Genomic DNA, 13,458 nt, shown 5'->3' with positions numbered 1-13,458 from the left:
CTTTATTCTCTTCGGTATATATATCTTATTAGAACCCAGATTTATGTGTAAATCTCTGCTTCCGAAATATACCTCACAATATCAAATTATTTCTATTCGGTATTAACCTTCTATTTGGTGTTATATTAGTTTAGTCATCCTGATGCCGTCCGGGCATCTGCATGTGTGGTCCGGATGGACCTCCGGTACCGCACACGCAGAGATCCCAGCCTAGGCATCTAGACGACACAAAGTAAAAAATATGTATATAATAGCGAGAGCCCTATATATATACAGATGTAAACAGCAGAGAGACGGGGGGGGGGGGGGGAAAAAGAGGAGGAAAGGAGGAAGGAGTTGAGTATCAGGTCATATACATAGGATCATATTTTTATCTACATTATTCTTGAGGACCGATGAGTGGTGGGCGGAGAAGATAGATGGAGCCTTAAATGTATGTGGTAAACCTAGATGTTATTTAATTCTATCACATCATTTAGGCCGTTTGGCATCAATGAATCCATTCTGTAGATCCAATATGCCTCCCGGCGACAAAGTCTACCAAATCTATCACCACCTCTATTTGTACTTTTAATACTTTCAATCCCAATTATAGTCACATCATCTATTTTTCCACTTTGACACCTATGTATATGGCTTGAAACTGAGTTTGTTTTTATTCCGTTAAGTATATTTCTCCTATGTTCCATTCCTCTAACATGTAGTGTTCTAGTTGTTCTACCTATGTATTGCTTCCCGCAGCCGCAGGAAAGCAAGTAAATTACATAGGTAGAGCCACAATTTATGAAACTTTCGATTTGGAACCCCTCCATCTATAGATATAAATATAGATTTTATTTTATTAGTAGGAAGATAGTTGGTAGATCTAAAGTATTATCTATCAATGTGTCCAATCGTTAATTACAATGAAAGGTATAGAACAATATCCATAGCGCAGCATAGAATAGCTGCATATGTGGCTTTATAAACCCATCCAAACAGTGAATGGGCACAATGTGTATATCAATGTCAGCTAAAAGTCTGTATATCAGACGAATACTTTTGCTTCCCTGCTTCCCTAACTAAAGATGGCTACGGCGGATTCATAATGTACCAAATAGAAAGAATTACTAGTAAAAGATGCGCATTCCAACAGTAAAAATGGCCGCCGCATATAGACTTTCTTACAAACAACTGAAGGTCTAAGTGAAGGATCATAAATGACGAACACCGTTATCCATGCTGAATGGAACGCAAAATGATGCGTTTCCGGTCCAGTGGAACGCACGGACCGGAAACAAAGCTACAAACAAAGGGAGGGATCATAAATGACGAACATTGTTAACTACGCCGAATGGAACGCAAAATGATGCGTTTCCGGTCCAGTGGAACGCACGGACCGGAAACAAAGCTACAAACGAAGGGAAGTTGCTGCATAGCCGGAAACGGCCAGACAGCGCTAAGCCACGCCGCTCAGACCATCCTGAGGTATAAATATGGGGTGAGACACATAAACAGCTACTTGCTATTTTCCTTATATTTCCCTTGAAAAAGCCGCTGAGACCGTTACTGGAGGCGGGGAAACGCGTTGGGACATCCATAACTCTTTTTATTTGCATCAAAGGGGAAGAACCATACAAGCCTACCATCAGACCACCAGCACAAAGGTGACTCCAGATAAAGTGGGAACAAGAAAGGTGATTCAGCACCATCCACTGGGAGACCGGAGGAACTACAGGTGGCAGCTGTAAGGTACCCCATATACACCAAAAAATTGTCTGGCCAGACATTAAAAACCTGGACAGTTACTTCACTAATCCATGAAACAAGACTGCTATAAAAACCAGCATCCTAACCAACTAATACACTAATCTGACTGTGACTAACTTAAGGGAAGCAAATTGTATTTGGTTTTAAAAATCTACTAATCAGACACGACCGGTTGTGCTAATATTTTTATATATCCCCCCCCCCTTGTTTTATTAATGCTTATAATTGTATTTTGAAATTGTGTATTTTTTCATTAGTGCATAATAAATTGCATATATTCCCCTTTATTGCGCAGTTCCATCTTTTTGTTTTTTCTGGTACCAATTCGGGGGAACTGAGCTACCCCTTATAGAACAGCAGCAATAACGGGGACTGTGATTCTGATAAATTTTTGTTAATATTAACGGATTAGTGAAACCAACCCACTCACGGCGCAGGACTTAACCAAAACCTTTTTTCTGCCTCTCTGACAATGAGCATGGAACCCTTGGCAATGAGCATGTAGATAAGCAGCACTTACTGTATGTAGCATAATTTTTAATAGGCATTATGGTGTTTGGCATAATACATAATGGACATCATGCCGTGTAACTTAACGTGCAATGGACATTATGGTGTAAATCAGGCATGTCCAACGTTGGCCCTCCAGATGTTGTGAAACTACACATCCCAGCATGCTTTGCCACAGTTTTGCTATTAGAGAATGCTAAAACTATTGCAAAGCATGCTGGGATGTGTAGTTTCACAACATCTGGAGGGCCAACGTTGGACATGCCTGGTGTAAATGTTTAATGCGCGCCTTTGGTGGACAATGTCCCTGTTTATGAAGCGTATTGTGAATTTTGTCTTAATCTGTGTGGCATTATGTGAATTCGGGCTCAAACCGTGTGGCATTATGTGAATTTTGTCTCAATCCATGTGGCATTATGTGAATTTTGGCTCAATCCGTGTGTTATTATGTGAATTTTGGCTCAATCCGTGTGTTATTATGTGAATTTTGGCTCAATCCGTGTGTTATTATGTGAATTTTGTCTCAATCCGTGTGTTATTATGTGAATTTTGGCTCAATCCGTGTGGCATTATGTGAATTTTGGCTCAATCCATTTGGCATCATGTGTAAGGGGCAAGTATAATGGGGTCTAGTATTTTGTTGCATAATGTGTAGAAGTTGTATATGGTGTTGTACACTACACTCAAGGACCTGCCCCCTGTTGAGTGGCCACACCCCCTTTTCCAGAGCGCACCTTCGGCGCACGCACAACTACATCCTTCACTTTTGTTGCCATGGTGGGCCTGCGTACTTTAAATGCCAGGGCCTATTTTTAATCCCATTGCCACCCTCTCTCTGCCGCTCTCTTAGCATGTACACTGGCACCACTAACACCGGCCCTCCCCCAACTAAACCCTCTTTTATCATGGTGCCCCCCCTGTCATTTTATCCTGGATCCACCCCTGGTGGCCAGCACCTAATAATGTGGGGGGCGTGACCAGTGTTCTGTTTGGGTGGTCTGCTCATGGGTGTGTCTGTATTTGTGTAAATACTTTCAACTAATTATATATATATGCCTGGAAAAGGCAGGGGGCTGGCATAAGAAAAATGCAGGGAGATATATTGGCGGGTGCCCTCCAAAGGTGCACATGCAGGATACCGATGTTCTAAGATACTTGCAGGGTGAGGCAGCATTCCAGTCATAAAAAAAATACTGAAAGCCGAAACTTGGTAGACAACATTTCAGCACCTTTTATGTGGCTACCTGAATTTACCACACCATATACCACTTATACAAATCATGCAACACAATAACCCCCTTATACTGTACTTGCCTCTTACACATTGTGCCACATGGAATGAGCAAAAATTCAAACTGACTGAGCCAAAATTCACGTTATGCCACACAGATTAAGGCAAAATACACATTTTGCCACATGGATTGAGCCAAAATACACATTATTATATCAAACAGATTGAGCAATAATGCACAATATGCTTCATAAATAGGGGCATTGCGCGCTGAAAGCGCGCATTAAAAATTTACACCATAATGCCCATTACATATTCTCCATTACGTATTATGCCAAACACCATAATGCCTATGAAAAATGATGCTACTTAAGTGTTGCTTACCAACATGTTCATTGCCAGGGGTTCCATGCTTATTACCAGGGGTTCCATGCTCATTGCCATGTGGGATTACATGCTCATTGCCAAGGGGGAATACATGCTTGCGGTAACTGGGGGATAGCCGCCGCTGGGCAGAAATGACAGCCATTGACAGCTGGGCAGAGAGCAGGGGGCTGTCTGGCTGTATTCAGAGCACTGCATGTCCTTTTTTGAAATAATATCCCTTTCACACCAGAAAATGCAGGGATTTACCCAGGAATATGGCCCCAAGATCATGCAGGGACGTTCCCGGACTGGACCGTTTTACACCAGCCTAGTCCCTGCATTTTTTTGTGTGAGGGGGAGAAAAAACAACCCCCGCCCCCCTTTAAACAACCAGCTACATCTTCGGAACCAACTGACCGATTTACATGTAGGCTTCAAATGATTTTGGTCCCGTGAAACTGGGCCATTTGGTTCCAGAGAAATCTGTCAAACAACATGAACAGCCATGAAATTACATTTCAGAAATGAAAAAAAAATTGGTTTACCCGCAATATCTCTAGAACCAATGAACCCATATGGACCAGGTATCAGATTGAAGGCCCAGCGATTTGGGTTCGACTGAGATCAACCTCAAGCTTCTGTGATGCAGGAGGGGGAACTGGCAGCCGTTGGAACTGGGTGGAGGTCGGAATTAGGGGGTCCCATGTTATCCTATGGGGAAAACGTTCCAGGTTTGCCTGTCGGTATCTCCGGTTCCCGGGGGGCTACCGACACGGGCCTGGGCTCGTTGGAAAGCTCTGGCCCTCAGCTACAGAATGGGCCTATTTGGAGAATGGGCCTGGAGCTGTAGCTCCATCAGCCCCATTGTTAATCCGGCCCTGGCCCCATTGAATCTTAATTTTGCTCTGCATACTAACACAGTGTATCAAATTATTGTCAAAAATACATATAAGAAAAGCATTCAGCAGAATCCCTTAAATTCATTCTTGGGGCCTACACATGTATTGATGAGATTTGTGCCAGAGATTTAGCATGGGAGATTCCCCTTGAGCTTCCCTGAATCTAGATCACTCAGAAAGTGCCAGTGATGTGCATCAGCGATTAAGCATGGGAGATTGCTGTCGCCCACTACAGAAAACACGGGCGATACTCAGTCTCTTGCTTAGCTATCTGACTGGATTTATCCAGCAGGCTGGTTATACTGTACTTATCCTGGCAATAGCAACACGCAGTGCTGTCCATCACTATGGGTCCTACACATGATGTGTGTTTGATTTCTAGGCGATCTAGTCAAATTACTGTAGGTCAGATCGATTAGAAAATAGCCGTATATTGCTTCGTACTTAGGCCCAACTTACAAGTCTATAATTCCCTGATTTATAGACCTGATTTAATCAGTAGCATATGGATCACAGCACCCTCTTTTGATATACTGTAATATGTTGGTTTATTTATATTTTACAATTAAAATGCACAAGGTACAGTATATCCATGGACAGGGTTGTTGTAAGCAAAGCCGGCCCTAGGCATGGGCAAATGCCAGCAGCAGCCAGCCAGTGTGAATAAGGAGCAATACAGTGTGGTGCAGTGTGAATAAAGAGCAATACTTTGTGGTGTAACGTGAATAAGGAGCAATGGGTCAGGGGTGGAAATAACAACAGTGCTAGGGGGCACCAACCAAAATCTTGCCTAGTGCATCAAAGATAGCTAGGGCCGGCTCTGGGTGTAAGGCTTCTCGGCACCCTAGGAAAAACTTCAACCTACCCCTCCAACCCAACTCTTTCACTAATACCCACTTTCTAGCTTCTCAAGTGGAAGTGTGGAGGTGACATCTTATACCCCTTTCACATTCGCAGTCCCGGGTCATACCCGGGACTGTGTTCCCAGGTGGAACCCGAGACACTACCCGGGAATGTACCATTTCACACTGGCCACCCGACCCGGAATGAAGTCGGGCGGGTGGCGTCATCTGGAGGCTTGGCCGGGGTGTCAGCACCTCCCAGCAGCGCATTTTCAATGCAGTGAACGGGATCTGGGTCATGCTGACCCAGAATTCCTGTTCACACTGACCGCATCCCGTGTTGATTCCGGGTTCTACCCAGGTCAGGACCTGGGTAGAGATCCCGGAATGCTGAACATGGGATATTTGTCCAAGACCCTTTCACACTGCACTAAATCCCAGGTTGATGCGCGTTCCTGTGCAAAAACCCAGGATATTTTTGCAAGTGTGAAAGGGGTATAAGATGTTCCTCAGTCGCCACCTGCATTAAGTACAAGGATGTCTTCCCCATAGACAGTCTTAATTTTGTGATAGGCAGACTTTGTGGATCCCACCAGATCCTTTCGCTCTAGGAAGCTGCCTAAAGCTGCCTCATGGTAGAACTGTCTCTGTCCATGGAAAAAAACATGTAATTAAAAAAAAAAACATATATTCTTAAAGTAATGAAAACAAAACTACAGCTAATACTGTACATTAGTTAATTTCTCTGGACTCCTCGGGGCAACAATTGAGTAAAGAAGCACCTGGTGATTACAGCGTGTACTCTGTTGAATGTGCATTACTAAACAATTAAATCTCCTTACCCACATAGTTATCAGGGGCCTGTTTTAGAATACATTTATTTTCACTTTCACACAGAAATGCAAATTACCGGGTTAAACATTTTTACCTGGTAATTTGCCGTTAAACATGGGACGTTTTTCTGTGTGAAAGGATCAAACCCGGTCATAAATCCTGGATCTCCAACTTTGGAAAAAAGCAGGGTTGGAGACATGGGAATTATGACCCGGGTGGACCCTTAAACACAGGATAAATACCCGCATTCAGGGGCGGATCCAGGATAAAATGACAGGGGGGGCACCATGATAAAAGAGGGTTTAGATGGGGGAGGGGCGGTGTTAGTGGTGCCAGTGTACATGCTAAGAGAGCAGCAGAGAGAGGGTGGGAATGGGATTAAAAACAGGCCCTGGCATTTAAAGTACGCAGGCCCACCATGGTGACAAAAGTGAAGGATGTAGTTGTGCGCGCCCCGAAGGCGCGCTCTGGAAAATGGGGTGTGGCCACTCAACAGGGGGCGTGTCCTTGAGTGTAGTGCACAACACCATATACAACTTCTACACATTATGCAACAAAATACTAGACCCCATTATACTTATTATTATTATTATTATGAGCCAAAATTCACATCAAGCCACACGGATTGAGCCAAAATTCAAATAATGCCACATGAATTGTGTCAAAATTCACATCAAGCCACACGGATTGAGCCAAAATTCACATCAAGCACACGGATTGATCCAAAATTCAAATAGTACCACATGGATTGTGTCAAAATTCACATAATGCCACACGGATTGAGCCAAAATTCACATAATGCCAAATGGATTGAGCCAAAATAAACATAATGCCATATGGATTGTGTCAAAATTCACATAATGCCACACGGATTGAGCCAAAATTCACATAATGCCACAGGGATTGAGCCAAAATTCACATAATGCCACATGGATTGAGCCAGAATTCACATAATGCCACACAGTTTAAGCCAAAATTCACAATACGTTTCATAAACAGGAACATTGTCCACCAAAGGCGCGCATTAAACATTTACACCATAATGTCCATTACACGTTAAGTTACATGCCATTATGTATTATGTCAAACACCATAATGCCTATTAAAAATTATGCTACATAAGTGCTGCTTATCTACATGCTCATTGCCAGAGGTTCCATGCTCATTGCCATGTGGGATTACATGCTCATTGCCAAGGGGAATACATGCTCGCGGTAAATGGGGGACAGCCGCCAGGCAGAAGTGATAGCCACTGACAGTGGCAGAGCCTTGCTGTATTCAGAGCACTGCAGGTCCCGGCTATTTGAAATAATACCCCTTTCACACCAGAAAATGCATTCCCAGGTTGGCCCCTTTTACACCAGCCTAGTCCCTGCATTTTCTGATGAGAGGGGGAGAGAAAACCACCCCTCCCCTCCTTTAACCAGTTATCTTATTTAACCGGCTATATCTTCGGAACCAACTGATCCATTTACATGAGACAAGTATCATATTGAAGAACTTTTGAGTGGGCTTTGAATGATTTTGGTCCAGTGAAACTGGAAGGTTTGGTTCCAGAGTAATCTGCCCTCAAAGAACATGAACAGCCATGAAATTACATTTCAAAAATAAAAAAATTAGTTTACATGTAATATCTCTGGAACCGATTGACCGATATGGACCAGCCTGGTATCATATTGAAGGCCCAGCGATTTGGAATTGAATGAGATCAACCACAAGCTTCTGTGATGCCAGGGGAGGAACTGGCAGCCATCGAAACCGGGTGGGGGTCGGAATTGACGGGTCCCATATTATCCTATGGGAAAAAACGTTACAGGTTTTCCAGGCGATATCTCTGGTTCCCGGGGGGCTAGAGACACGGGGCTGGGCTCGTTGGAAAGCCCTGGTCCTCAGCTACAAAATGAATGACAGGGGGGGCACGTGCCCAGGTGCCCCCCCCCCTGAATCCGCCACTGCCCGCATTATTCAGCAAATTACTGGGTAGAAATATTTAACCTGGTAATTTGCTTTTCTATGTGAAGGAGGGGTCAGGCTAGAACCTGCGAAATAACCCGGCACTGAAAATGTAAAACCCGGGAGTCTGGGCCTATTCTGTCTGAAAAGGGTATTAGAAATGATTTATGGTGCAGGAAATGATAATTTTAAAATGACTTTCTCACTCTTTCCCACTTGGTGGCAGGCAAGAGCTTCTGTAGTCTACTGTATTTTTTGTTTTTGCCAACCTCCTGATTTGTTATGTTACCATTCTTTTCTTTTCATAGCATCTATACTGTGGTTCAAAAAGTATTTAACTAGTTTGAAAGTTTTTACCTTTCTTTCATACTGTACATCATTATCATCTAAAAACACACCTGTTTCAAACAAGAACGCTCAATTTTTTTATCTACAAATTATAAACTAGGAAGCCCGCTCGAAGCAAATGTTTTGAAAGCTAGTCTGCTACCTTGTGATTGCCTCTGTGTTTGTGCATGTGTGAGAGAGAAAGAGATATAGTTTCACTCGCTGGCAACATCCAAATGCGGACGGGACGCAGTGTCCCGGGGCCATGCTGGCTAGAGGAGAATGTCACTGGCCTCCATTGTATATAGGCAGCAGATGCACTATAATTGGTCCAGCCATGGACATTGGATTCTCGGAGGATAAATCATTGTGCTCGTGTACCTTACTGTCCATGACATTCCTCATGCTCAGCTGACCTAATGACCAATCTCGTACTGGGTATAGCCTTTTGCCTGGTCTATGGAATATTTTCATGATGTGTACTCAGGTGAAATCCTCCAGTCTGTCTGTATTCTGGTCAATTATTAGCCGCTTTGCAAATAATCATGAAGAGCGTGTCTGTTGCTGAGGTGTAATCTTGGTAGAACATTGGCTCTGATCTCTAGATAGTTTGGAACGCAGCTGGAATTATCTCAGCAGCTGAGTATTTACCGATCTGCGCTTCCCAGGGCCATTGCCTACTGATGAAACAGTTTGATTGTTCTCCTGTATACAACCACCAATCCCCCAAACTGGCAATGTAAGCGACAGAGGCTCCTCGTTCACCGAATGATTTTGCACCATATGATGCAAGACGTTTGCACCAACTGAGATACTCCGTCAAGGGTAGCGTTTCCCATGCTTTGGGGGTGTGCGCATGCGCCTAGCCGCTCATGTGCATGCGCCTTCCGCCAGTTCTTCACTCAACGGGACGTTCGCTAATTGAGTGACAGACGGGGCGTTTTCTGGGGTCCACCCAAAATTTCATGGGCGTGCCCATAAAAACGGTGGTCGAGCCCATGGAAACACTGGCCGGACACCTTCGCCAGGAAGCGTCCATCAGAAAAGTAAGTATAGGCTAACCTTTCGTTATGAACAGAGGAAAAATCCATCGATGGTGAGTAACCATCGAATGATTTCTCCTCAGTGCGGGTGCATGCGAATGTATGTGCAAGTGTATACATCCACTCGCATTGTAGCATGGGGATCCGGGTGTGAGGGTGGGCGTGCGTTCGGAGGGGCGGCTTTTAACTTCTCGCTAAGCAGCGAATATATGCAACAGCGTGTCCCTGCTGTTGGCTCTGGGCTGCGCTGGAGATCTCGCGTGAGCAGTGGGATCCAGCACATGCCCAGTCCGGCCAGCCGGGGGGAAGGAGACAGCGCGTCAGTGTGCGGTGGCTTGTGAGCTATTCGATCCTTGGCGCCATTTTCTGGATCCAAATCGATGCTGATAGTCGGATTATCAAGAGACTCGAACTCTATGTAAGTCCTGGTGATCAGCGCCATCTTCATTCCAGCGGCGGATGTTAGACAGCACCGACTGCTAAGGGGGACTGGGACCACTTCTAAGGGGGCTGAAATGGGGGACTACAGGTGTCCCGTGTCAGTTCAGGGTTGCTGCAATGTGTGCTGCCGTATAAGTCCAGCAGTGGGGCATTCTGCTGCCCTATACGTTTTTCATGAAAGTCCAGTGGTGCTGCCCTGTGCTGCAGTATCAGTATGCCATATAAGTCTAGCAGTGCTGCCCTGTGCTGCTGTATAAGTCTGCCATATAAGTCTAGCAGTGCTGACCTGTGCTGTCGTATAAGTCCAGTAGTGGTGTCCTGTGCTGCCGTATACATCCAGTGTTGGTGTCCCTCTGTCCTATCAGTCCAGGGGTGCTGCTACAGATGGGGCCTGTTTTATCTTTGCTGGCGAACCGCCAGCAACACGTCGCTCCATCTGACTGAGACGCGCGTGCGTCCCCCACGCACGCGCGTCCCAGTATCCGGGCGGCGAGGCGGACGCAATACTGTCCGCCTCCCGCTTGCTAGTGCTGGGAGAGACCCGAGGAGGCTGCAGGGGGGGGGGGAGGGGTGCGGTCAAGGGCAGCACCAAGGGCAGCACCGTCGGAAGGGGACGTCCCCTTCCGGCATACAGATGGCGGCGGGGCAGGGGATGGCGATGGCGACGCCATCGCCATCACCTGCAAAGATGAATCCCGCTACATCTGTATCTGTCTGCTGTGCTTTGTAAAGAACTAGTTAGCTGGTGTAGACAGACTGGAGTACAATCCAGACACATGTGGGATAAGGGGAGACCATCAACCAAAGATGTGGTCCATAACCCTGGAGCAAGACTAAAGGCATAAACACAGGCCTGGCCTTTGCCTGGAAAGGATTGGTTTGTTAAAGAGTGCATGACCTGTTTATACAACATAATGCAGGGTTGCCCACCCTCCCGGCCCCCCCGGAAAGGTGGGCAACCCTCCCGGATTCTGGGGAGGGTCCTCCCCTCCGGCCGCTGGGGAGGGCCCCCACCGGCCGCGGTCTCCCCCGGCCGCAGCGTTTAAATGACCTTTTCTGCCAATCTACGAAGAGGGGGCGGGGCTAAAGTGTCATCATCACGTCATTTAGCCCTGCCCCCTCCGCAGAAATCGGCAAATTGTGGCACTTTCCTACATGAGGGCAGGGCTTAATGATGTCACGTTTAAGGGGCATTTGGGAGCCTGGTTAACATAAAAGGGGCATGTGGAACTCCTGATGGGGCATTGTGGGAGATGTAATATTATACAAGAGGCATTAGGCAATGTCTGATGGCATGTGAGGGACAAGTTAGGAGAACCGATGCGCATATGGGGAGGTTGGATGGCATGTAAAGGGCATTTAAAAAGGCATTGTGGGAGGTGTGACAGGATGTGTTAGGGCTCATGGGTATTTAGGGCAAATGTAAAGTATGATAGTATTAAATGGGAATAGGTGAAAGTCTAAAATAAATGTAATGGTTAAATAACTAGGGGGTCCATTTATCAACGAGTTTTAGCTATTTAAAACTCTAGCCAATCAGCTCCTAGCAGATTTTTTCAAACAAAGGACAGTTAGCAGATGATTGGCTGGATCCATCTAAATATCTAAAACTCATTGAAAAATAGGCCCCTACATTTTTGGACTGGAAAATGAAACCTTTATACAGTAACAGAAAAAAACTGTCTCTTAATTAAATTATGATAAGAAATGTCCTTATTAAAACATGCATTATCAACAAGGTATTGCACACAGAGATGAGATTATATTTGATTTTGAATTATAAATATTTGCAGAATATTGCAGTTCCTTTTCCTTTTTTTTAAATAAATAAGGCAGTCATTCCGAATCAAGTCACTTAACAAATATTTAATGAGGAGAACATCTCCCCCTTAATTAGTTGTCTATCCTTCCTAACACAATTAGCAAGAAGTAGATTTGTATGAGGCCTTTGTTTGCCACCCTCTGCATTTGCACGATAATATTGTATCACGCTGCTTATCCATGTCATTGTGTAAAATACATGTGAAAATACCTCGTAGAACAAAGCAAGGAAATACTTTTATTGTGACACCTTAATAATTCTATGCTCGCCTGGTTTACTAATGGAGAACAAATGCCGGCTGCAAGTCACTGTGAAATATATATTTTCTTGCGCTTTTAAATACAAAGTCATTATTTGAATGCAGCCTTTGTTGTCTTGACATTTGCATGCAACTGGTTAATCATGGAACTGCTTAAGTTAATTTTATCATGTGTGTCCGCGTTGCCAGGGAACGTGGCTCCACTCTGGCTATGGCCTGTGCTGTATTGAGTTGTATGGTGAGAACACTGACTAAAGCCTGACACTTGTCCAAAGTGACCCGAACAGATGCCAGGGACCGTGTACAACAGCAATCAATCTGGTAATGAGAAAAGAGTCCGATCGGAGTTAAACTGAGCACGTATTATAAAGAATACATTTATTTGCAGATATGAGGTAGAAAATTGATAAACACACACACACAGACACACACTGTACACCCAGCAACATTACATATTATTTTTAAAGGGACAATGAACAGGAAGGGCTTCTTACCACATTGCACTGTGTAAGGGATCTGGTCGCAAGTCCAGTGATGTGCGACAGCTTGGGTCACTATGCCCTGGATGCTACAGCCTTACTGACAGGCGGTGGCTGTTTGGTAGATGGGATGGTGGTGGGGAGCGTTTATAGCATTTGGCAAAACAGGGGCCACATGTGGAGGTATGCCAAGGCAGGTGTCTGCATCTTCTGGTGCAGATTTAGTGGCCTCGGCAGCAAATTCTGGGCAAGGAGAGAACTAAATGCCGCTGCAGCAGCCTCTCTCCCCAGCCCAGCACACACTGCTCAAGTGCTATGTGCTGAGCTGTGGAGAGAGAGAGGCAGCTGCAGCGGAAGCCTGTCCTCTCTCTCCCTGTACAGGTGTGCCACCCACCTGCCTGAATGTATATCCATGACGCCTCTGTTTGTAGAAGGAGCTTCTGTCAATCAGTGTTCCCTCTAAGCTGTGCGATTGTGCGCGCGCACACAACTCGACGAGCGTGCGCACAGACATTACAACAGAGAGCACAAAGCAGCAGTGGTCCCTTTTTGCAGTTGTGGACTCAATTAATGTGTGTTTCACCCAGTAACTACATTCTGTGCTGTGTTTTGAATGATTAAATGTTTAATATCATTTTGAAGTAAAGTTAACGCACAAAAATTTAAATTTCCTTCCAAAGTTGCACAGCCAAAATCTTTTGCC

Source organism: Crinia signifera, chromosome 12 (assembly GCF_055691185.1).
Source record: "Crinia signifera chromosome 12, ASM5569118v1, whole genome shotgun sequence".
In the NCBI taxonomy this organism is placed as follows: Eukaryota; Metazoa; Chordata; class Amphibia; order Anura; family Myobatrachidae; genus Crinia; species Crinia signifera.
This window is presented reverse-complemented; position numbering follows the sequence as displayed.